This window comes from Panthera uncia (genome assembly GCF_023721935.1).
Source record: "Panthera uncia isolate 11264 chromosome A1 unlocalized genomic scaffold, Puncia_PCG_1.0 HiC_scaffold_17, whole genome shotgun sequence".
NCBI lineage: Eukaryota > Metazoa > Chordata > Mammalia > Carnivora > Felidae > Panthera > Panthera uncia.
In genome coordinates this window covers 142905560-142930920 of record NW_026057577.1, presented here as the reverse complement: position 1 = coordinate 142930920, position 25361 = coordinate 142905560, and the positions used below count along the sequence as shown (strand labels likewise).

At 39.2% G+C, this 25361-nt stretch overlaps 1 long non-coding RNA gene across 1 annotated transcript; it reads left to right on the top strand.

Annotated features, from left to right (window-relative positions):
- Positions 1 to 22815, top strand: LOC125934710 (uncharacterized). The gene is made up of 3 exons (XR_007461499.1): positions 1 to 60; positions 22527 to 22612; positions 22756 to 22815. It is a non-coding gene; the product is annotated as an uncharacterized LOC125934710 (long non-coding RNA).
- Positions 22816 to 25361: the final 2546 nt, after the last annotated feature.

The window sequence follows — 25361 nt, the reverse complement described above, 5'->3', positions numbered from 1 at the left end:
CAGGAGAGGATGGACAGAAGAGTATATGGTGGAAAGAAACATACCGTGTACTCAATCAAGGTGAGTGGTATTTTTAACAATTCAACTCTTCTGTTATGCCGTTGCCATCTGATTGTCTCTATGAATGAATGCACGTTATATATTGATGTATCATGTTTAAAGCTCCCATGTATTCACTGTTTTCCCTTGACCAATTTAATGGTATTCTTAAAAAAACACCTTATTGAAGTATGTATGATATACGTTAAACTACACTACTTTAAGTGTACAATTTGATAAGGTTTGGGCAAGTTCACTGTCTTGATTATGGTGATGGTTTCACAGCTGTAAACATATCTCAAAACTGGATCTCCTGTATCCTGACTTGATTCAGGATTCTTTCTACTATAACAATCTGTCTTATTGGTTCACCCAGTATACTTAATCTTGTAGGGTTTATTAAGAAAAATACTCAGTGTAACAAATTGACACGGGGAATGTAATACTCAGTGGACAAATCAGGGTTATCCACTTAAATTATTATATTTTTTATTCATTATTTGATTTATCCAACTTGACTTTTTCTTTCATTATGAGCCAGGAACTTCGCCGAGCATTAGAGATATTACCATGCTATTAATATGCTGGATGATAAAAAGTTGTAGTCTCTAAGACTTAATTGGAGATACAGTTAAGGAAGCAAGAGAGTGGGGATGTGATGTGAGAGAAACACAGGACGCTCTGGGGACAATGTGAAGGTCCGTATGCAATCTCATGCATGAAGGAAGACTTCCGGGAGGACATGGTATCTGGAACCAAGTAGGATTTTTCCAAGGAACGAAGGAGTATGTGAGAGTGTTCCAGTAAGAAGAAACTGAATTTGCAAAGTCCCGCATAGGAGACAGAATTATGGAACTTGCGAGTAGCTTAACACAGTGCCCTGAGAGTTAAGGACATGGAGAGTTATCAGGACATGGAATATGCAGGCCCTGGTGGATTTTGTTAAAACACCAAATCCACTGGTCTGGAAATGGTGGAATTCAGATTTGGTTACAATAAAAGTCAAGTGGTCATTTGGAGAACTGTGGCTTGAATTTCGGTGATATGATTTTAGCCTAAATTAGATCAATGAAATTGCGAAGCAAACAAGTTTGAGAAGTAATTATGAGATACACATAGCAGGACTTCAAACAGAGAAGGTAGACGCTGATGAAAACAACAGTCAAGGCTACTTCCCAGGTTTGTGGTATGAACAGAGTGTTTGAACAGAATCACGATGTTGCTCACAGAATTAAGGCTTGTGGGGAAGAGGAAGGTTTGGTTTGTTTGATCTGTAGTGTACTCAAATTGGTGTACTCATGATTGGTGGATAATTAGATGCTTGGGTTTAAAGCTCAGTAAAGAGATCAGAGCTGGACTGACAATTTTTAAAATTGAGATATAATAGACATAAAACATTGAGTAAGTTTAAGGTGTACAAGGTTTCGAATTGATATTTACATATCGCAAGATGATTACTACCTTAGCATTAGAGAACACCTCTATGACATCAATAATTATCATTTCTTTTTTTCTGGTGAGAACCATGAAGACTTAGTCTCTTAGTGACTCTGAAGTTTATAATACAGTATTATTGATTATAATCACCAAGCTGTGCCTTGATCTCCAGACTTATTTATCTAGTAGTTACAAATTTGTGCTCTTTTTAAGTTACGTGATTTTTAAAAAGTTTATTTATTGATTTTGAGAGAGCGGGGGCAGGGGGAGAGAACACAAACAGGAGCAGTGACAGGAGGAGAGAGAGCCAAGCAGACTGTGCTGTCGATGTGGAGCCCAGTGCGGGGCTTGAACTCACCGACTGTGAGATCATGACCTGAGCCGAAATCTAGGGTCGATGGCTTAAGTGACTGAGCCATCCATGCGCCCACAAGTTTGTACTCATCTCCCCAGTTCTCCTACCCCTGCCTACTGGTTACCACCATTGCACTCTCTGTTTCTGAGTTTGGCTTTTTTAGATCCCACGGATAAGTGATAATCATTGCAGTCTGTGATTGAAGCCTTAAGGATAAGTTAAGTGCAGTGTAAAACCTTCTATAGTTACACATTTTTTCTTTCATACCTGGCTCTGAGTTTTCCAAATTCCACCTACTACATAAATATTATTATTCAGAAATATCTAGTTTGACGTCCTTACACTTTAAAACTTTCCAATCTTTTTTTTAAATTTTTTTTTAACATTTTATTTATTTTTGAGACAGAGAGAGACAGAGCATGAACGGGGGAGGGCCAGAGAGAGAGGGAGACACAGAATCGGAAACAGGCTCCAGGCTCTGAGCTGTCAGCACAGAGCCCGATGCGGGGCTCGAACTCACAGACCGCGAGATCATGACCTGAGCCGAAGTCGGCCGCTTAACCGACTGAGCCACCCAGGCACCCCTAAACTTTCCAATCTTAAAAAACTTTGCCAAGGCCCTTGAATCTCTGCCCTTTTCCTTTAGGAAAAAGGAGATGCATTATGATTTATTTAAAAAACAAAAGACTAATGCAGGGAGTTAATCAAATTAATACTGAAGTCCCCATACAGTACAAAGTAAATGTGACTTTTATAGTCTCTGAAATAGAAAGCATGATTCAAATGAACTCTTTTTAGCTATGCGTGGTGACATTTACTATTATAAGATAAACAGATTTTTCCTCACCTTTGTTTCTAGATAGTAATATTTTAAGAGAAGGATTATTAATCTTCAAATAATACTACAGATAATGAAATAGCTTTATAAATCATGGATATTGATCTGAATAAGTCCTTCATCCAAGAGATTGAAAAGAAAAAATAGGATAAAGGAGCAGAACAATGCTAATGTTTTAGTTTTCATTTTTAGAAATGGCAAAGCCAGGCAATCAAATGAGGAAGATACATTTTCAATCATTTTTGTGAGCCTAAATATAACTTTACAAGAAAATTGGATTCTGGATGGCAGTATAAAAAAATGGGATATTGATATAAGTGTTTACGCTCTTATGAAGAAAGTACTTTTATTATGACACTTGATTATTTTTATGTGAACGTAAAACCCCGATGTAGTGATAACTGTTTTTCACGAAATAATGTGACAAAAATATTTCCATAAAAAAGAATATATGATTTTTAACCTAGTTTAGATACCGGTTTAGGGGCGCCTGGGTGGCGCAGTCGGTTAAGCGTCCGACTTCAGCCAGGTCACGATCTCGCGGTCCGTGAGTTCGAGCCCCGCGTCGGGCTCTGGGCTGATGGCTCGGAGCCTGGAGCCTGTTTCCGATTCTGTGTCTCCCTCTCTCTCTGCCCCTCCCCCGTTCATGCTCTGTCTCTCTCTGTCCCAAAAATAAATAAAAAAACGTTGAAAAAAAAAAAAAAGATACCGGTTTATATTGATTCTTTTATCTGTTATTCTATATAAAATATTTAAATACAATTTTGATCTTTGCTGCATGTGTTCCCTATCCTAAGGTAAGGGGATAGTTTTCTTTTTAAAATTCTGCAGTGTTCTGTGTCAGTTATTTTGAGCAATAAATCACCCCCCAATTTAGGGGCTCCAAACATAAAAAGTTAGTATCACACATGTGCCTACTTTGGTTTGATGGTTTTATGATTGGGCTGGGCTTGTCATGAGTCTGTGGCTGGATTCGTAGGAGCTCACTGGTCTGGGAGTACCTAGGCTGGGCCTACTTCCCTTTGCTCGGCTCCATATGGTTCCTCAGGCCCTAGAAAGTTAGCCCAGGTTTATTTCTCATTACAGGCAGGGGTCCAAGAGAGACAGCAGAAATGAACACTAAGGGCTAAGGCAGGTCACAGGGTCATTCTAAAGTCAGGTTGCTCAGGGTGAGAGGGCATGGGTAGGTATAAAGAACAGGGGTCACTGTTTTGACATCAGTTGAACACATACTGTATGCTCTATTTATTTATTTGATAACAAGTTGTTCAAGAATTGAGAAGACGTTTTTTAAAAAGACAGCTATTTTGGGGAATGATGAAGACCTGAACCATTATTTTAATATTTTCATTATTTTTGGTTATTATGGTCAGCTGTAAATTATACAATGACTTTGAAATTTTTTTATAGGGAGACATAAAGACAAAAGAAAGAAATACATCCTTGTTTTCTAAATGCTATGTGAAATGCACTGTGGCAATCATGGATGAAGAAACATCTAGGCTTTTCTGTGGGAGTCAGGGAATGTTTCCTACAGAAAGGAAGGTTTGATCTTCTGTTGACCAGATGAGCAGGGGTTCATCACATAGAAGGGGAAGGGCAGGGTGTTCCAGGCCAGGGAGGCATGAAGAACATGTTACATACAGGGACCAACAACGAGTCAGTGCAGCAGGCAGTCAGGAGGAGAAGGCTGAGGTTGAAGTTGGAAAGTTCGTGGAGGCCAGATGGTGGGGAGGACTTTGGAGGCCCACTCAGGAATATGGACTTAGTTTGTGAGAATTATTAAAATCTGTGGATCTCTAAGACAATCAGACTCTGCTTTTGAAGGTCTTGTTACTTGTATCTACATTCAGAAAGCATGTCTTTCCTGATGATCCACCATGCTTTTCCTTTCTCCAAAGGATTTGCTAATTTGACTAGGGACTCTCCGAAAGCGATTGGGCCACCTTCCACCTTTTTTCCTTTTCTTTTTCATAATCCTTAAAAAAGACAAAAAGTCAAGGGAGTATACTTCTTCTATACATATTTTCAGAGTGTTTACTTTGGAGATCACAACATACCTCCTCATTGATTTGTAAAATAAATTACCTCACTGGATTTAGACTGGTAAACCAGTCATCTCTTTTCTACCCTAAATCTACTTTACTTTGTTAAGCTTGGCAGAGAAGCTGACAAGTGCTTCCCTATCTATACTCCCTTTGTAGTATATAATCTGTAGCCAAATGAAATTGCACCTATTTTTACCACTTTTTTAAAGCATGTAACTCTTTTAACAGCATAATAGGAGTGGAGTTTTGACCCAAGAAACCTAATCTATATGGTATGATGGGTGAATCTTTCTGACTCTGCAAGGATTCGGGCTAGAAACCTTAGAGTCTAGGCTAATTAGGTTATATTAAGTGTTGAGGGTCTTTTAGATATAAAGCCAGAGTGGATGTGATGGCCTGCTGAAACATTGGAGATAAGCAAAGGCAAAGCTCATCAAGTTTGTGTTTGGCGAGAATTAGGAGAGTTCATTAGATGATCCAGTGAGAAGTAGAAATTGAAAGAAAGGATGGCTTCGGTTTCTAGCTTTCTAGTTCCAGATGCATGCACCTTGGAAGAGCATGTTTTCTAGTTTCGCAAGTATTCGTAACATCATCTATCTACACAAAAGAAACTTCTGTACATATATCAGCATCAATGTCTTTCTGTTCTTGCAGTTCAATACCTAATACATGACAGCTTTTGAAGCTTCTGAGTTAAATCCACCATTTGAAAAGTTTTTTTCTGAAACGTTTCTCAAAAATATTTCCAAGTTGGGTTTTTTAAAAAAAATATTCTTGGGGTGCCTGGGTGGCTCAGTCGGTTAAGCGTCCAACTTCAGCTCAGGTCACGATCTCGCGGTCCGTGGGTTCGAGCCCCGCGTCGGGCTCTGGGCTGATGGCTCAGAGCCTGGAGCCTGCTTCCGATTCTGTGTCTCCCTCTCTCTCTGACCCTCCCCCGTTCATGCTCTGTCTCTCTCTGTCTCAAAAATAAATAAACGTTAAAAAAATTAAAAAAAATATTCTGTGGTAACTAGGTTAGTACTTTTGGGGTTGACTTCCTTCAAGGCACTCTGTTTTCTGGTTCTTGATATGATCTTTGGTTACAAAGGGCACCTGCTCCATCAGGTTCTGAAATATTAATAAGGAACACTGTCTAGCTGGTGAAGCACCAACCACCACTAGGCAAGTGTTTGATAGCATGCTTCCTGCTCAATTTTCCATTCTGCAAATGTGTACTGGCTTTAAAGGTCAAGAATGGTACCACAGGGATTTTTGATTGCATTATTCTGATTTCTCAGCTATGAATCACTTTCTTTCCAAAGCTATAGAAGCAGAGGCTCTAGAATAAATTTAGTCATTACCCTTTATGATATTACCTCCACTCTGCCTGTCTGGCAAAATGCCTGCTATTGGCTGACATCGGGAAAGAGCTCTTCCGTTCTGCCTTAGAAGAGTGGGAAGGAGACAATCAAATAAAATAAACAAAATACAATGGGTTTCAAAGTACTCTTTTCTATTTTCTATTATTTGCCAATGACCAGTTTTCTAGAACACTGATCATACCTGCTTAAAAAGGTCAAATCAGAACTCCTACACAATTTAACGTTAATTAATCAATCAATTTATTTATTAATAGCTATAGCATTGAAATATTTACTTATTCAGGATAAATAATTTCTTTGCTTCTAAGAAAGTTGTATTTTATCATAGGAAATGTGTAATCCTAACTTAAAAACACAGAAACACACATTTGTGTATATGCCTGTGTATAATATAGTTATTCAAACTACTGGCATTCGTGATGGGCATTGAAGAGGGCACCTGTTGGGATGAGCACTGGGCGTTGTATGGAAGTCAATTTGACAATAAATGTCATATTAAAAAAACCAAACTACTGTCATTATTTATGTGATTTTAAAGACAGTAAGATAGATAGCCATTTTAATTTTTGCATTTTTAAAGTTTATTTATTTTGAGAGAGAGAGAGAGAGAGAGAGAGAGAGAGAGAGAGAAGAGAGAAAATGAGTGGGGGAGGAGCAGAAAAAGAGGGAGAGACAGAATCCCAAGCAAGCTCTGCACTGTCATTCCAGAGCCTGACGCAGGGCTGGAACTCATGAGCCCGTGAGATCATGACCTGAGCCAGTACCAAGTCTGACTGAGCCACCTAGGTGTCCCAACTTTTGCATTTTTTATCCCCAAAGATGCATTTGTTTCTTTTTCTTAATGTACTCATCACAAATTTAACATCCCATATAAAATCTGGACCTTTGAGGGGCACCTTTGAGAGTTGTGGCTCAGGTCATGATCTCACAGTTCACAGGTTCCAACCTCGCGTTAGGCTCTGCGCTGACAGCGCAGAACCTGCTTGGGATTTCTCTCTCCCTCTCTCTCTCTCTCTCTCTCTCTCTAAATAAATAAATAAATAATTAAACATTAAAAAATATAAATAAATTAAAAAATCTGGACTTTGCTTTTTTTCAAACTAGTCTATTCACAATTTTGTCCAAGTTACTTTCATGTTTAAATTTATAAGTCCCTAATATCTTGGAGTCCCTTTTGTGTACAGCCATATTACTCCCCCATCATATCATATCTATATCTATATTTGTTTCTATATAACAAACTTTACTGTCCTTTTCCATATTCCAGTAACATCTTAATTTAATGTGATCTGTCATGGACATGTGGAGCTCCTGTCTGCCATGATTTCTTTCCCTTTGTCTTTTGTGGCTATGGAGCTATCCCCTTACTGAAATACCCCTTCCCCACATCATGTACTCCTGGTAGGAGAATCAGTGTCAATGCTCGCTGCACCTTGACCATGGGATAGGCACCTAATCCAAGTCAGCCCAATGATTTGCACACGGAAATATGAAATGAACTCTGAGAAACCAAATGATAGGAGGCAACAGCTCAGTTCAATCTCACAGTTTTAGGTAGTTTAATTATTAGGAGATTCCATTTCACTTTTGATTCAATTTTAATGCATTTTTATTCAGTCTCACTTTTAATTCAAAGGTGCCTCTGTGATTCATGGTTTGGAGAGACTGTGATGCAGTAGAGGTGGGGATGTGGATTCATGTATCTCACACACAGGCTTCTTCTCTGTTGACTTCTCCTAGGGTTGTATTTTGGGAAGGGAAAAATGAAAACAATGGACTCTACTTATATGGTGTGATTGAACATTCCTTCTTGTTGGTTTTGTTCTGAACCATCGTTATCCTACAGGAGAAGTCTTAAGTCAGGACTTTGAATGAAGGAGAACAAGTCTAACACAGCACCTTGCCCTGTCTCTTATCTGCCCATGGAGGGAAATAGGAGCAAAGGGGAAGGGAGCTTTAAACACCCTGCAAGCTCTGCCTCCTCACATAGGGAGTCCCTATCTTCCTCTTTATCATAATCCTCTTTATAAAGAGTCGGGTCTCCTGGTTCTCAAATATCTATGCATTGTTGTATTTGATATTTTCAGTGACCCTGCAAATTAAAACAAGTAATATATGGGATAAAATACATTTAAAGAAGAAGAGTGTACTGATCAGTGGGCATTAAAATAAGAAATTTTCAGATCTAAAACATAGTGAAAGCAAAATCCCTGGGAGGAAAGCAAGTGCCAGAACTAACTTTCACTCAGAGGGTTTCTGCCACACTCCAGAAACCTTGAATTCTGACGTTATGGTCAATTGTACCATATATGGCAGTGATAACATTTAGAGTTTGCTTAATATAGTGAAGCAAATAAGGTGAATAAGAAGCAGGGTGATCTGGATCTCTGGACATCTAGAACGATCTAGAAAATTAAAGGAATGAAGAAGCTAAAACTTCAGAATCACACACACACGCGCGCGCGCACACACACACACACACACACACACAGACGAATCTTAGCCTAGATACATCCCAGAGAAACTGTAGAGGAGCAAAGCCAAAGAGAAGATGTTAAGCTGGTGGACAAGTTTGGAGATGTGGTCATTTTCAGAGTATGGATAGACTAACAGCCTCTCAATAGCAACGGGGAAGGTAGAACATAATAGAATTACATCTATATTGAATTAGCGAAACAAAATATCTGTTTATCTAGAATTCTATTCCCGATAAAAGATCTTTTAGGAAAGAAGGAAGATAAGGACATTTTTAGATAACAGAATAGAATTTACCACTAACTACCCTCCCCAGACAGGAGGGAAAATGGATAGTTTCCAATAAAAAGGAGGAAGGGTAAACAAAGACATTTCTAAAATATAGAGTAAGACTCAGTAACATGGATTGAATAGAAGCAAGAGCAAAAGTGATGGATAAAGCCATAATTTGATTTAAATTACATTTTAATAATATGTGCATTAAATAGGTGGAGAAAATATAAAGAAATATAGCATACGATACCCCAAAAAGTAGAGGAGAAACAGTAAGGTTGAACAACAGTCGATTGATACAGAGGTTGGCAGAGGTGAGGAGGGTGAGGTGGGGTTTTTATCTCTGGTCCTGCTTGAAATGACAAGTATCAACAGCCCCTGGACTGCTGTCAGGTGCCACACTAGCTGATCCTTTGACATTAAAATATGGACTAATTAATGCCTTAGAACTCAGCTTCTAACCCTCCATTGTCAATACCAGGAAATCAGGAATAACATGCACTTCCATTCTTCAAAATTAATTAGGAAGGGACAGAGTTCACCTGGGAACATTTTTTTGTGTGCGTGTGTGGGGTGGGGCATTAGTATTAATACAGGTGGATCTTATGTGAAGCTAGGGGTGTGAGCCACTCTTTATTAATTGCAACTTTCATATGTTCTTTGGTAAAAATATAGAGACTTTTTTTAATTGAAAAGCATTTCATATTGTGATGATGTAGCAGATCAGGCTATTCTATATTCTACAGAACACATCTTACAAATTTTATTCTTGTATACAAGTCAAATATCCTGTAACATAGACCATCAAGACTTGCTTCAGGATGTTTCAATATTATTTTCCTTAAAATAAAGGAATACTGGCCTCCTAAGCATTTGTTTTTATCTTAGGTGTTACTATTTCTAAATGCGGATTCTTCAAGTGTCAGCAAAAATGTATTGGGCCAAAGAGAATAAGAAAGATCATTTTCCACAAAAATTCTAGACTTTAAACATAACGTTGTTTTCGTAGGAAATTTTCTAATTATCATTTAATGAATATACAATAATACATTTAGTAAAATGAACTTACTAAAATGCCCTTCCATATTTATTTGTTTTTGTAGACAGGTGACATTAATTGATTAGATAATGAAAAGCTACCTTATAATTTAAGGGTCTAATCAAAGTAATTAGAGTTCTGAGTGATTCAATTATTTGATTTGATTAATTTGATGCATTATAATGTTTTTATTTAGAGAAATCAAAGTTTGTGTGAAACTGAGCAAGATGAAGGATATCAAAAAGTAAAGTCTAGCTTTCAGGGACATGAAACACTAGAATATCTTACATCTGGATATTACAATAGAATTTTCCAAACTGTCTAGTATGTTGAATAATACAAAGAATGAGGAGTGTTTGTGGGTGATCTTTTGATTAGATTAATTTCTTCTTTATGAACCGTGTTTCTCTTGTACAGTTGCCAACTTTCTTGCTTGTCTTTATAAATAATAATTGTTTTTGTTTTTTGATCATGTTCAGTGTGAGATGGTTAATTTTAAATTTAAGAAACATCTCATCATATGTTGTTTGCCTTAGCTTAGTGTTCATTCATTTTAAGCTCCTGATTTTCTGACTTGTATCTGTCATGTTGCTCTCTTTGATAACATTAACAACATCCTTTTAAAAACTCTTAACTTCACAATTGATTGGCATCCCCACAGAGCCTTGATTTATTTACTTATTTCTGGTATCCAGGCCCTGACATCTTTGCATCTGCTTTGACTATGTGTGTCAATAAAACGACAAAAACAACAACACAAAGTACTTGGTTACAATGAAAATCAATTAAACTTTGGTCTAACTATATAAGCTACTATGCTTTCATTAAAGATAAGTAGTACATGGCACAAAAATAGACACATAGTTCAAAGGAACAGAATAGAGTCAAGAGGTAAATCCATGCTTTTATGGCCAATTAATCTATGATAAAGGAGGCAAACAACAAATGCTGTTGGGAAAACTGGACAACTACATGCAAAAGAATGAACTGGATCACTTTTTCTCACCATTCACAAAAATAAACTAAAAATAGATTAAAGACCTAAATGGGAGACCTGAATCCATAAAAATGGGAGGAGATATTTGCAAATGATATAACCCATAAAGGGTTAATATCCAAAATATATAAATAAATTCTACAAGTCAACATAAAAAAAAACCAGATAAGCCACTTAAAAATGGGTAGAGGACATGAAAAGACATTTTTCCAAAGAAGACACAGAGATGACAAACATACATGAAAAGATGTTCAACATCACTCATCATCAGGGAAATGCGAATCAAAACCACAATGAGATATTACCTCACACCTGTTATAATGGCTAAAATAAAAAACACAAGAAATAAGAGGGTTGGTGAGGATATGGAGGAAAAGAAACCCCCATGCACTGTTGGGAATACAGTTTGGTGCAACCACTGTGGAAAACAGTAGGCAGTTTCCTCAAAAAGTTAAAAACAGAACTACCTATGATCTAGTAATTCCACTACTGGGCATTTACACAAAGAGAAACAAAATACTAATTTGAGAAGATACATGCACCCTTATGTTTATTGCAGTGTTATTTATAATAGCCAAGATATGGAAGCAACCCAAGTGTACATCCGTAGAAGAATGGGTGAAGAAGATGTGATCTATCTATGTATATATCTATGTCTCTCTCTCTCTCTCTCTCTCTCTCTCTCTCTCAGAATATTACTCAGCCATAAAAAAAATGAGATCTTGCCATTTGCAAAGAACATGGATGGATGTAGAGGGTATAATGCTAGATGAAGTAAGTCAGTCAAAGGTAAATGCCGTATGATTTCACGCATACATGAAATTTAAGAAACAAAACAAAGAAAAAGACAAACAAAAAACAAACAGACTCTTAAATATGGAGAACTAGTGGTTACTGGATGGGAGGTGCATATGGAGAATGGGTTAAATGGGTGAATGCGATTAAGAGTATCCTTATCATGATGAGCACTGAATAATGTATAGAATTGTTGAATCACTGTATCATACGCCTGAAACTAATGTCACACTATATGTTAATTACACTCGGATAACAAAAAAAGATAGGTAGTACATAGAATTTTTCTTCCTCGAAATAATTTGTATCTGATTGAGTTCTGTTAACCGGTGTATTTTGTTACCTTATAAAAATGGTTCTATTATTGCATTTGTTTATTATTAGAAAGGTCTTTAAGTACTTTACCCATTAAGAATCTGTAAAAACTACTTAGCTTGCATTAAATGGCAGCTAAACCTTTATATTCCCCAAGTGATCTTGAACACAGCATCAACAAGGCAGACAGAAATGACTCTGCGAGTACACGGAATGAGACAAAGAGGTCATTTCATAACCACAGAGATGCCCAAATATCTCATTCTTCTGTCTGACATGAATGATGTTTGTTTTGTTACCAATGACCTTGCTAGCCTCACTTTATTCCTTCAGCATCCGGGATAAATATTAGTAAAAATTATGTTAGTAATAATAACATATTAACCATGATACTACTTTAATATTATATGTTATAATATGCATAATATATCCTATAATAGTGACATATTTTATGTAGTGTACATCATTTATAGAAAATACACATTAAAATATATAATGAATATATAATTTTATTTATAGAATCATACATACATTTATGGCATATGTATGTGTAGTAATATATCAATTCTACGACACATAACTGATTGCATCATTATTTGTGTTATTATTAGTGTAACCCTGCTTCTCCTTTTGATAACTTTAGTCCAGGACTGGCTCCTGCTTCCTTAAACCACTTTCCATAGAATTATCTAGCATAGGCCCAAATTTATTACAAATGCCTTTTTTTTTGAAGATTTTTTAAAGTAATCTCTATACCCAACATGGGGCTCAAACCCACAACCCTGAGATCAAGATTTGCAAGCTCCATCAACTGAGCCAGGCAGACAACCCTCTATGAATGCGTTTCTCAGTCCCTCTTACTGAGATGCTCCAATTTCCACTGGATTGTGTTCAACCTTGCCGAAGCTAAATAAATAAACCTGACTTTGTTTGTGTGTTCACTTATGGTTTTTACTACAGGCACAATATAATTCAGCCAATCAGAGTCTGAAGATGAGCGTTGTCTTGAGCATTTTTTTCCTACTGTGGAACCTTGGGCAAGCACTTACTGGAAACACTGTGATCTTAGAGTCCCCATCTGTTATGTGAAAATACAATAGCAACTATTTCATTTGTGTTGTTTTGAGTATCAAATGTGAAGACAATTTTTGGGGTGCCTGGGTGACTCAATCAGTTGAGTGTCTGACTCTTGATTTTAGCTTAGGCCATAATCCCGTGGTTCCTGGGTTTGAGCCCCATGTTGGGCTATGCACTGACAATGTGGAGCCTGTTTGGGATTCTCTTTTGCTCTCTGTCTTCTCTCTCTCTCTCTCTCTCTCTCTCTCTTTCTCTCAAAATAAATAAATAAGGCAAACTTAAAAGAACAAATGAGGAAATAACTTTTAAATGAAATATAAAATCCTATTCAAATTTTGTTGCTCATGCTGTCATATTCCATTATCCTGTTAGTTAGGCAAAGTTCCCTTCCTGTTCGCCCATTGCCCGCTGAGCTCTGGCCCCTGACACTAGCTTTCTTTGATAGAAAATACTACCTTCTGTCTCCGATAGAAAAGAGTATCTTCTGCACTGCCACCTAGGGATAAGTCTGATTGCATTTTAATATCAATGCCGTATTAATTAAAGAGGCAGTGCTCCAAAATAAATTGCTGTCGTTTCTAGATATACCCCTATGATTTCTGCGGTTGATGTTTTTTTGGTTGACACAGTGACCCTGATTTGAAATGGTTTATATAAAGCAGAGTACCACCAGCAAGTTCTTTAATAAGTTTTTTTTTTATTTTTTTTTATTTTTTATTTTTTAATATATGAAATTTACTGTCAAATTGGTTTCCATACAACACCCAGTGCTCATCCCAAAAGGTGCCCTCCTCAATACCCATCACCCACCCTGCCCTCCCTCCCACCCCCCATCAACCCTCAATTTGTTCTCAGTTTTTAACAGTCTCTTATGCTTTGGCTCTCTCCCACTCTAACCTCTTTTTTTTTTTTTTTTTCCTTCCCCTCCCCCATGGGTTTCTGTTATGTTTCTCAGGATCCACATAAGAGTGAAACCATATGGTATCTGTCTTTCTCTGTATGGCTTATTTCACTTAGCATCACACTCTCCAGTTCCATCCATGTTGCTACAAAAGGCCATATTTCATTTTTTCTCATTGCCACGTAGTATTCCATTGTGTATATAAACCACAATTTCTTTATCCATTCATCAGTTGATGGACATTTAGGCTCTTTCCATAATTTGGCTATTGTTGAGAGTGCCGCTATAAACATTGGGGTACAGGTGCCCCTATGCATCAGTACTCCTGTATCCCTTGGATAAATTCCTAGCAGTGCTATTGCTGGGTCATAGGGTAGGTCTATTTTTAATTTTCTGAGGAACCTCCACACTGCTTTCCAGAGCGGCTGCACCAATTTGCATTCCCACCAACAGTGCAAGAGGGTTCCCGTTTCTCCACATCCTCTCCAGCATCTATAGTCTCCTGATTTCTTCATTTTGGCCACTCTGACTGGCGTGAGGTGATATCTGAGTGTGGTTTTGATTTGTATTTCCCTGATAAGGAGCGACGTTGAACATCTTTTCATGTGCCTGTTGGCCATCCGGATGTCTTCTTTAGAGAAGTGTCTATTCATGTTTTCTGCCCATTTCTTCACTGGGTTATTTGTTTTTCGGGTGTGGAGTTTGATGAGCTCTTTATAGATTTTGGATACTAGCCCTTTGTCCGATGTGTCATTTGCAAATATCTTTTCCCATTCCGTTGGTTGCCTTTTAGTTTTGTTGGTTGTTTCCTTTGCTGTGCAGAAGCTTTTTATCTTCATAAGGTCCCAGTAATTCACTTTTGCTTTTAATTCCCTTGCCTTTGGGGATGTGCCGAGTAAGAGATTGCTACGGCTGAGGTCAGAGAGGTCTTTTCCTGCTTTCTCCTCTAAGGTTTTGATGGTTTCCTGTCTCACATTCAGGTCCTTTATCCATTTTGAGTTTATTTTTGTGAATGGTGTGAGAAAGTGGTCTAGTTTCAACCTTCTGCATGTTGCTGTCCAGTTCTCCCAGCACCATTTGTTAAAGAGACTGTCTTTTTTCCATTGGATGTTCTTTCCTGCTTTGTCAAAGATGAGTTGGCCATACGTTTGTGGGTCTAGTTCTGGGGTTTCTATTCTATTCCATTGGTCTATGTGTCTGTTTTTATGCCAATACCATGCTGACTTGATGATGACAGCTTTGTAGTAGAGGCTAAAGTCTGGGATTGTGATGCCTCCTGCTTTGGTCTTCTTCTTCAAAATTACTTTGGCTATTCGGGGCCTTTTGTGGTTCCATATGAATTTTAGGATTGCTTGTTCTAGTTTCGAGAAGAATGCTGGTGCAATTTTGATTGGGATTGCATTGAATGTGTAGATAGCTTTGGGTAGTATTGACATTTTGACAATATTTATTCTTCCAATCCATGAGCAGGGAATGTCTTTCCATTTCTTTATATCTTCTTCAATTACCTGCATAAGCTTTCTATAGTTTTCAGCATACAGATCTTTTACATCTTTGGTTAGATTTATTCCTAGGTATGTTATGCTTCTTGGTGCAATTGTGAATGGGATCAGTTTCTTCATTTGTCTTTCTGTTGCTTCATTGTTAGTGTATAAGAATGCAACTGATTTCTGCACATTGATTTTGTATCCTGCAACTTTGCTGAATTCATGTATCAGTTCTAGCAGACTTTTGGTGGAGTCTATCGGATTTTCCATGTATAATATCATGTCATCTGCAAAAAGCGAAAGCTTGACTTCGTCTTTGCCAATTTTGATGCCTTTGATTTCCTTTTGTTGTCTGATTGCTGATGCTAGAACTTCCAGCACTATATTAAACAACAGCGGTGACAGTGGGCATCCTTGTCGTGTTCCTGATCTCAGGGAAAAAGCTCTCAGTTTTTCCCCGTTGAGGATGATGTTAGCTGTGGGCTTTTCATAAATGGCCTTTATGATCTTTAAGTATGTTCCTTCTATCCCGACTTTCTCAAGGGTTTTTATTAAGAAAGGGTGCTGGATTTTGTCAAAGGCCTTTTCTGCATCGATTGACAGGATCATATGGTTCTTCTCTTTTTTTTTTGTTAATGTGATGTATCACGTTGATCGATTTGCGAATGTTGAACCAGCCCTGCATCCCAGGAATGAATCCCACTTGATCATGGTGAATAATTCTTTTTATATGCTGTTGAATTCGATTTGCTAGTATCTTATTAAGAATTTTTGCATCCATATTCATCAGGGATATTGGCCTGTAGTTCTCTTTTTTTACTGGGTCTCTGTCTGGTTTAGGAATCAAAGTAATACTGGCTTCATAGAATGAGTCTGGAAGTTTTCCTTCCCTTTCTATTTCTTGGAATAGCTTGAGAAGGATAGGTATTATCTCTGCTTTAAATGTCTGGTAGAACTCCCCTGGGAAGCCATCTGGTCCTGGACTCTTATTTGTTGGGAGATTTTTGATAACCGATTCAATTTCTTCGCTGGTTATGGGTCTGTTCAAGCTTTCTATTTCCTCCTGATTGAGTTTTGGAAGAGTGTGGGTGTTTAGAAATTTGTCCATTTCTTCCAGGTTGTCCAATTTGCTGGCATATAATTTTTCATAGTATTCCCTGATAATTGTTTGTATCTCTGAGGGATTGGTTGTAATCATTCCATTTTCATTCATGATTTTATCTATTTGGGTCATCTCCCTTTTCTTTTTGAGAAGCCTGGCTAGAGGTTTGTCAATTTTGTTTATTTTTTCAAAAAACCAACTCTTGGTTTCGTTGATCTGCTCTACAGTTTTTTTAGATTCTATATTGTTTATTTCTGCTCTGATCTTTATTATTTCTCGTCTTCTGCTGGGTTTAGGCTGCCTTTGCTGTTCTGCTTCTATTTCCTTTAGGTGTGCTGTTAGATTTTGTATTTGGGATTTTTCTTGTTTCTTGAGATAGGCCTGGATTGCAATGTATTTTCCTCTCAGGACTGCCTTCGCTGCATCCCAAAGCGTTTGGATTGTTGTATTTTCATTTTCGTTTGTTTCCATGTATATTTTAATTTCTTCTCTAATTGCCTGGTTGACCCACTCATTCGTTAGTAGGGTGTTCTTTAACCTCCATGCTTTTGGAGGTTTTCCAGACTTTTTCCTGTGGTTGATTTCAAGCTTCATAGCATTGTGGTCTGAAAGTATGCATGGTATAATTTCAATTCTTGTAAACTTATGAAGGGCTGTTTTGTGACCCAGTATATGATCTATCTTGGAGAATGTTCCATGTGCACTCGAGAAGAAAGTATATTCTGTTGCTTTGGGATGCAGAGTTCTAAATATATCTGTCAAGTCCATCTGATCCAATGTATCATTCAGGGCCCTTGTTTCTTTATTGACTGTGTGTCTAGATGATCTATCCATTTCTGTAAGTGGGGTGTTAAAGTCCCCTGCAATGACCACATTCTTATCAATAAGGTTGCTTATGTTTATGAGTAATTGTTTTATATATCTGGGGGCTCGGGTATTTGGCGCATAGACATTTATAATAGTTAGCTCTTCCTGGTGGATAGACCCTGTGATTATTATATAATGCCCTTCTTCATCTCTTGTTACAGCCTTTAATTTAAAGTCTAGTTTGTCTGATATAAGTATGGCTACTCCAGCTTTCTTTTGGCTTCCAGGAGCATGATAAATAGTTCTCCATCCCCTCACTCTCAATCTAAAGGTGTCCTCAGATCTAAAATGAGTCTCTTGTAGACAGCAAATAGATGGGTCTTGTTTTTTTATCCATTCTGATACCCTATGTCTTTTAGTTGGCGCATTTAATCCATTTACATTCAGTGTTATTATAGAAAGATATGGGTTTAGAGTCATTGTGATGTCTGTATGTTTTATGCTTGTAGTGATGTCTCTGGTACTTTGTCTCGCAGGATCCCCCTTAGGATCTCTTGTAGGGCTGGTTTCGTGGTGACAAATTCCTTCAGTTTTTGTTTGTTTGGGAAGACCTTTATCTCTCCTTCTATTCTAAATGACAGACTTGCTGGATAAAGGATTCTCGGCTGCATATTTTTTCTGTTTAGCACACTGTAGATATCGTGCCAAGCCTTTCTGGCCTGCCAAGTTTCAAAGGAGAGATCAGTCACGAGTCTTATAGGTCTCCCTTTATAAGTGAGGGCACGTTTATCCCTTGCTGCTTTCAGAATTTTCTCTTTATCCTTGTATTTTGCCAGTTTCACTATGATATGTCGTGCAGAAGATCGATTCAAGTTACGTCTGAAGGGAGTTCTCTGTGCCTCTTGGATTTCAATGCCTTTTTCCTTCCCCAGTTCAGGGAAGTTCTCAGCTATAATTTGTTCAAGTACCCCTTCAGCACCTTTCCCTCTCTCTTCCTCCTCTGGGATACCAATTATGCGTATATTATTTCTTTTTAGTGTATCACTTAGTTCTCTAATTTTCCCCTCATACTCCTGGATTTTTTTATCTCTCTTTCTCTCAGCTTCCTCTTTTTCCATAACTTTATCTTCTAGTTCACTTATTCTCTCCTCTGCCTCTTCAATCCGAGCCGTCGTCATTTCCATTTTGTTTTGCATTTCGTTTAAAGCGCTTTTCTGCTCCTCGTGACTGTTCCTTAGTCCCTTGATCTCTGTGGCAAGAGATTCTCTGCTGTCCTCTATACTGTTTTCAAGCCCAGCGATTAATTTTATGACTATTATTCTAAATTCACTTTCTGTTATATTATTTAAATCCTTTTTGATCAGTTCATTAGCTGTTGTTATTTCCTGGAGATTCTTCTGAGGGGAATTCTTCCGTTTGGTCATTTTGGATAGTCCCTGGAATGGTGAGGACCTGCAGGGCACTTCCCCTGTGCTGTGGTGTTTAACTGGAGTTGGTGGGCGGGGCCGCAGTCCGACCTGATATCTGCCCCCAGCCCACCACTGGGTCCACAGTCAGACTGGTGTGTGCCTTCTCTTCCCCTCTCCTAGGGGCGGGATTCACTGTGGGGTGGCGTGTCCCGTCTGGGCTACTTGCACACTGCCAGGCTTGTGTTGCTGGGGATCTGGCGTATTAGCTGGGGTGGGTAGGCAAGGTGCACGGGGGCTGGAGGGGCAGGCTTAGCTCGCTTCTCCTTAGGTGATCCACTCCAGGAGGAGCCCTGTGGCAGCGGGAGGGAGTCAGATCCGCTGCCGGAGGTTTGGCTCCGCAGAAGCACAGAGTTGGGTGTTTGCGGGGAGCGAGCAAGTTCCCCGGCAGGAACTGGTTCCCTTTGGGATTTTGGCTGGGGGATGGGCGGGGGAGATGGCGCTGGCGCCTTTGTTCCCCGCCAAGCTGAGCTCTGCCGTCCGGGGGCTCGGCAGCTCTCCCTCCCTTTGTCCTCCAGCCTTCCCGCTTTCCGAGCAGAGCTGTTCACTTCTGACCTCCCAGACGCTAAGTCGCGCTTGCTGTCGGAACACAGTCCGTCTGGCCCCTCCGCTTTTGCCGGCCAGACTCGGGGGCTCCGCTTGGCCGGTGAGCCGCCCCTCCGCCCCGGCTCCCTCCCGCCGGTCCGTGGAGCGCGCACCGCCTCGTCGCCCTTCCTACCCTCTTCCGTGGGCCTCTCGTCTGCGCTTGGCTCCGGAGACTCCGTTCTGCTAATCCTCTGGCAGTTTTCTGGGTTCTTTAGGCAGGTGTAGGTGGAATCTAAGTGATCGGCAGGACGCGTTGTGAGCCCCGCGTCCTCCTACGCCGCCATCTTCCGGAACCTCTCTTTAATAAGTTTTATGTTTCTTGAATACAGTTTTATTCTGAACTAAATGAAGTATTCAGACATATTAGACTTCTAGAGTCATGGCTCTTAAGCAAAAGCAGGATTCCATTTTAGACATAATAAATAAAAATTCCATGGCTAGAACCCAATAATCTGCTTGTTTTAGAAATACCCCAGCTTCCTAAGCATGCTAAAGGGATAGATTTTGATTGAAGGTGTGGATAGCTATGGTTTTGACAAATTTTATCTGCAGCTTGAATTCTAAAAAGTTTCACCTGTGGCATAAAAATCTTACCTTTCAAATCACAGAAGGAAAAAATAAATCTATGAATTAAAACCATTAACAAATATCCTAAACATTTAGTTTAGAATTTCCAAAAATACCATAGTATTTCAAGGGAAACAAGTTCATGAGGAAATGTGAAACATTTACTTACTCCAGAAAAAAAGTGATGTAAAATTATTCAGGTGTAAGTTATGACATTGGTAGTAGGTTGATTACAAAAATGGTCCAAATTCTCTAACACTCTTTGCCTGGCATGTACTTTGTACATTTTGTACATTTTTTGCACCCCCCCAGAATGTTACAAAAATCTTTTAGTTGTAATGGTTAACATGTATGGTAGATTGATTGCAAAAGTTCTCCAATTCTCTAATTTACCCTCAATTCTGAACTAAGGTATCAAGAGGCTTTTCACGTGTCTGTTGCCTCTGGGATCTCTGCCAAACAATGAGAAGTGATGGGATGAGAGCCCATACTCAGGAGAAGGTGGGGTCATCCTCGCCTACCCATTACCCAGCTGACCTGCACCTGCCTATGAGTACATGCATAAATTCACCAAAGATCCATAGATGTACCCCAATGTGCACCCCTGCCATCTGACCTACAGACCCCTAACTATGCTTATGTTTGTATGCCACTGAGTTTTCAGGGGGTTTATTACACAGCAATAGCTAATTAATACGTCTATATTAAAACTTAGAAGTAATTTCATATATAATGAAAATAGCTCATTGGAACAACAGTTGGTATTAAAGTTTAAAGTCTGGCTCCTATGCAACATAAATCTTAGTGTATAAATAAAGTAATATTGTTTGACCTTCAGAGAAGAAAAGTAAGTAAGTAAATAAATAAATAGCCGAGGATGAGTTTTTCTTAGACATTCTCAATCAGCCCTACTATGGTCTATACCAGTTTTAAAATTGTTATCATTAACACGGAATTGGAATCAGAAAGCTTTTTCTGTAATGGGCCATATGGGAAATATTTTAGGTTTCTGGGCTTGCAGTCCTTATCACAACTACTCAAGCCTGCCATTGTATCACAAAAGCAGTCATAGGCAAACATTAGTGAATGGGTATGGATGTGTTCCCATAAAAATTAATTTACCAAAACAAGAGCAGGCCTGACATTGGAGTTAATCCCTTTTTTACTGCTTATAGTTAAGAAACCTACGTGTAGTAAAATTTTTGAGACCATCTGAGGACTTGGAAGATAATACAGTACCTAGGGAATCACTGTGTGTGAAACCTAGAATTTAAATATTCTTGGTGCATTGGGAAGCATGTTTTCTAGATTTTTCCTGAGTACATTTTTGTTTTATTTTTCTCTCTTTAACATTTTACTTTATCTTAAATCCAGTGTACTATTGTAATTGCAAAATACATTTATTATTTAGCAGACAGAGGAATAGTTATTTGCCAATACTTCTCAGGGCTCGTGCACGAGCTAATTTAGCCACAAGCAAAGTAGCTTTTTATAAATATTATTTGTTCATCCTGTAATCACCCGAATGAGTTATTTTCATGGATATTGCCATTTCAGCATTACATATTGACCTAAATGTTAATCTTTCATCATACTTAAAATATTTAAAAATATATGCTGTGACAGAAGATTAGAGCATGTAAATATTTTCTATTACATGTCAATTACTATATTTTCTCATTTGAAAATATTGTCATCATTAAGAAAATAGTAGAGAAAAATTAATATATTTTCCTTTCCCCCAGCCATTTGGACACTATTAGTATATATTGTAATTCAGAAAACATATTTCTAAAAACTTTGCATTCTGAGATACACTAAGTCACAAGTAACAAGAGTTTTCTGAAAGTCTGAATAACAGCAGCATCCTGAAAGCTGTGCATTTTGAAATATACCATGATAGGTTTCCTTTTTTTTTCATTTTTTTAAATGTTAATTTATTTTTGAAGGAGAGAGAGTCAGAGCATGAGCAGAGGAGGGGCAGAGAGAGAGGGAGGCACAGAATCTGAAGCAGGCTCCAGGCTCTGAACTGTCAGCAAAGAGCCTGATGCTGGTCTCGAACTCACCAATCGTGAGATCACGGCTTGACTAGAAGTCAGAGGCTCAACCAACTGAGTCACCCAGGCACCCCTCCAAAACAGTTTGCTTTTTATTCAACGTTTTGTTTTGTTTTGTTTTTTTTTATTTTTGGGACAGAGAGAGACAGAGCATGAACGGGGGAGGGGCAGAGAGAGAGGGAGACACAGAATCGGAAACAGGCTCCAGGCTCCGAGCCATCAGCCCAGAGCCTGACGCGGGGCTCGAACCCACGGACCGCGAGATCGTGACCTGGCTGAAGTCGGACGCTTAACCGACTGCGCCACCCAGGCGCCCCAACAGTTTGCTTTTTAATGAACCCAGTATTACCCAGTCAAAAATTTCAATTACCATACAATAATCTGAATTAAGATAATTTGCCTTCCTTTTCTATTCTGGAAGCTCATGGTTCTTTAAATTGGACTCACTCCTATATCTTATTGTAAGTAGAAATTTAACTTCTTGTTATTACTTTTTTTCTTATAGAAAACTTGGAGATCCCACCAAGATCAGCCACACGTAATTCACCCACTAGATATGACTTAATACCCTTTGGGTGTGGTAACACAGAGGTATGTGCTCTCCACCGACTCCCAGAAATTAATATGCAGAATTTAAGCTGCATTGAGCCAGGGTGATACCTGGCTTGATAAAGCAGTTTGTTAATTGTCTTACCTTCCCTCTTTTGTTGGCTTGCAACCTTGGTGGTTCTCAGAAGGAATCTGCAACTGCCCAGTACACAGAGGGCAAGGAGAGAGGGAAGACAGAGGCAGGCCACCCTAGATGGGTAGGTAGGCAAGTTTAACAAGCAAGGGGATCTATTTACAAGGCTTGTGTCCTTCCGCTGCAAGACAAGTAGGTCCCCGCACCTGCCAGATAGAATTTTCAAAGTTTATATAGAAGCTTTTAAAAATATGTTTTAATGTTTACTTATTTTTGAGAGAGAGAGAGAGAGAGAGAGAGAGAGAGAGAGAGAATGAATGGGGGAGAAGCAGAGAAGGGGGAGACAGAATCTGAAGCAGGCTCCAGGCTCTGAGCTGTCAGCACAAAGCCTGACCAAGGGCGAACTCACAAACTGTGAGATCGTGACCTGAGCAAAGTCGGACGCTTAACCGACTGAGCCACCCAGGTGCCCTGTGTAGAAGCTTTAGCAGAGTTCAGTCACATGTTGCACGTTGGGAAAGGTCACTGAAACCACACAACCAGGGGATGACCCTTGGGCTGGACCCCGGCACCGGGAGGCTTCTCCCCCCAACCCCCCATCTTTGGAACTTAGTTCCGGCTTGCCTTTCCTGCTCTCAGAGGCTGCTCCAAGGACACAGCCTCGAGACAGCCTTGTGATGCTGAGAACACCTGCTTGGTATATGTGACCGCACCCAGTTAAGGCCTTTCTACAAGCTTTTAAGGTTTGGAGGGCAGGTGTGGGGAACTACTCCTCTTGCTGCCCTCCCCCCCCCCCCCCCCCCCCAGCCTTATTTGTAAGTTTCCTTTGCTGATTAAAATTGCCACCGACCAGCCTGGAGGCCCTGCCTCTCTCTTCCGGTCTCTCCCTGCCCTCCAGCTATGGGAGATTTCACACAGAAAGCTCCGGAGAGAGTTTGGAACCTGAACCAGACGGTCTCCACCCCGCACTGCTCTCTCAAGGCTGCATCCTGGAAAAGGGCTCCCACCGTGGGAAGAGCCAGCAAGCGTGCATTCCAAGGACAAGGAGGGGGTGAGGAAGCCCCGTTGCCCAGGCCCAGCTGGTGGGTCAGCGGGTGGTCACGACCCTCAGATGACTTCCTCTAACAGGTGTCCCTCCTCCACCCTCTGTCCCTGTTTCCTTCACCTCCCAAATAAACTGCTTGATCCTCTATGTTCATCGGCCTTTGGAGGAAGTCAGTGACCAGGCAAGATCGGTAAGTGTTTCTCCCTCTGACAGCCGTTTTACAAACAGTGATTGTGTTACTCTGAGATACCAAAAAATATGTAGAATTTCCACCATTTTGGATTGCTTTAAATTTTTTGTAACGTGTATTCATTTTTGAAAGAGAGAGAGAGTGCGTGAGTGGGGGAGGAGCAGAGAGAGAGGGAGACACAGAATCCGAAGCAGGCTCCGGGCTCTGGGCTGTCAGCACAGAGCCCGATGCGGGGCTCAAACTCATGGACCGTGAGATCATGACCTGAGCTGAAGTCGGTGGCTTAACTGACTGAGCCACCCAGGTGCCCCCATTTTGTATTGTTTTAAATCGATTAAGTTTTGATTGTTTGGATATTTTCTAAGGGAGGTTAAGGCCTACAAAGAGAGAAAATCAAAGTAGTCACAAAGCAACGTTTTGCGTATTTTTCTTGTCTCTAAAAACAGTATATTATAAATAAAGTGATAAATTCTGTGTGGTATATGAGTTACTCATAATATGCTTGAAGTTGCTATGCTTCAAGCTACTGTTATGTTTTATTACATGTGTATGTATTTTAAGAATGTGCATATGTATATTGTCATTATTAATCAAAGTAACTGATAAATAAGGGAAAGGAATAAAACCTTCGGGAGAAAATTGTTCTTAAACACAGCAAATATCAGTGTTCTGATATTTGTCCAGAAAACAGAGGTTCTCAGCAGAACACTCTCATGTCCTGAGAAACTGTTGACTTATTGTGCTTTTGATATTAATTTTATCATGTTCTTGAATTGTTTTGAACAAAAGTTCTGACTTCCATGAAAAATAAAATCTATAATAATTGGGGGTTTGTTTAATTTGAAGAATATTGTCTAACATATTAATTGTATGGACAAGACAGCAATGGTTTCTTGTCCTGAGGTTCCTCTGACTTATACTCATCTATTGATGTAATAATAACTCTTCTCTGATAGTCCTTTTTGATTTGGCTTTCTAAAATCAGGTCCCAAATTAAAAGTGGCTGTGAGGTAACACCAAAGTCTCACTCTAGTAATTTGTAACCATGAGGGAAGGTATGCATGAGTACGGAGGGACAGTGAATTCAGCAGGTCTGGAAAACATTGATATTTTCCATATTTTTAATGAGCTCAATAAGGCAATGAGAAGTAATATTTTAAAATGTTTATTTATTTTTTTTAGAGAGAGGGTGGGGAGAGGCCGAGAGAGAGGGAGAAAGAATCCCAAGCAGGCTTTGGGCTGTCAGTGTGAAGCCCTACTTGGTGCTCGATCCCATGAACCATGAGATCACGACCTGAGCCAGTTCAAGAGTCGGGGCTTACCAACTAAGCCACCCAGGCACCTGAGAAGTATTTTTATCAAGACCATCATTTTATTTTTATTTTATTTTATTTTATTTTATTTTATTTTATTTTATTTTATT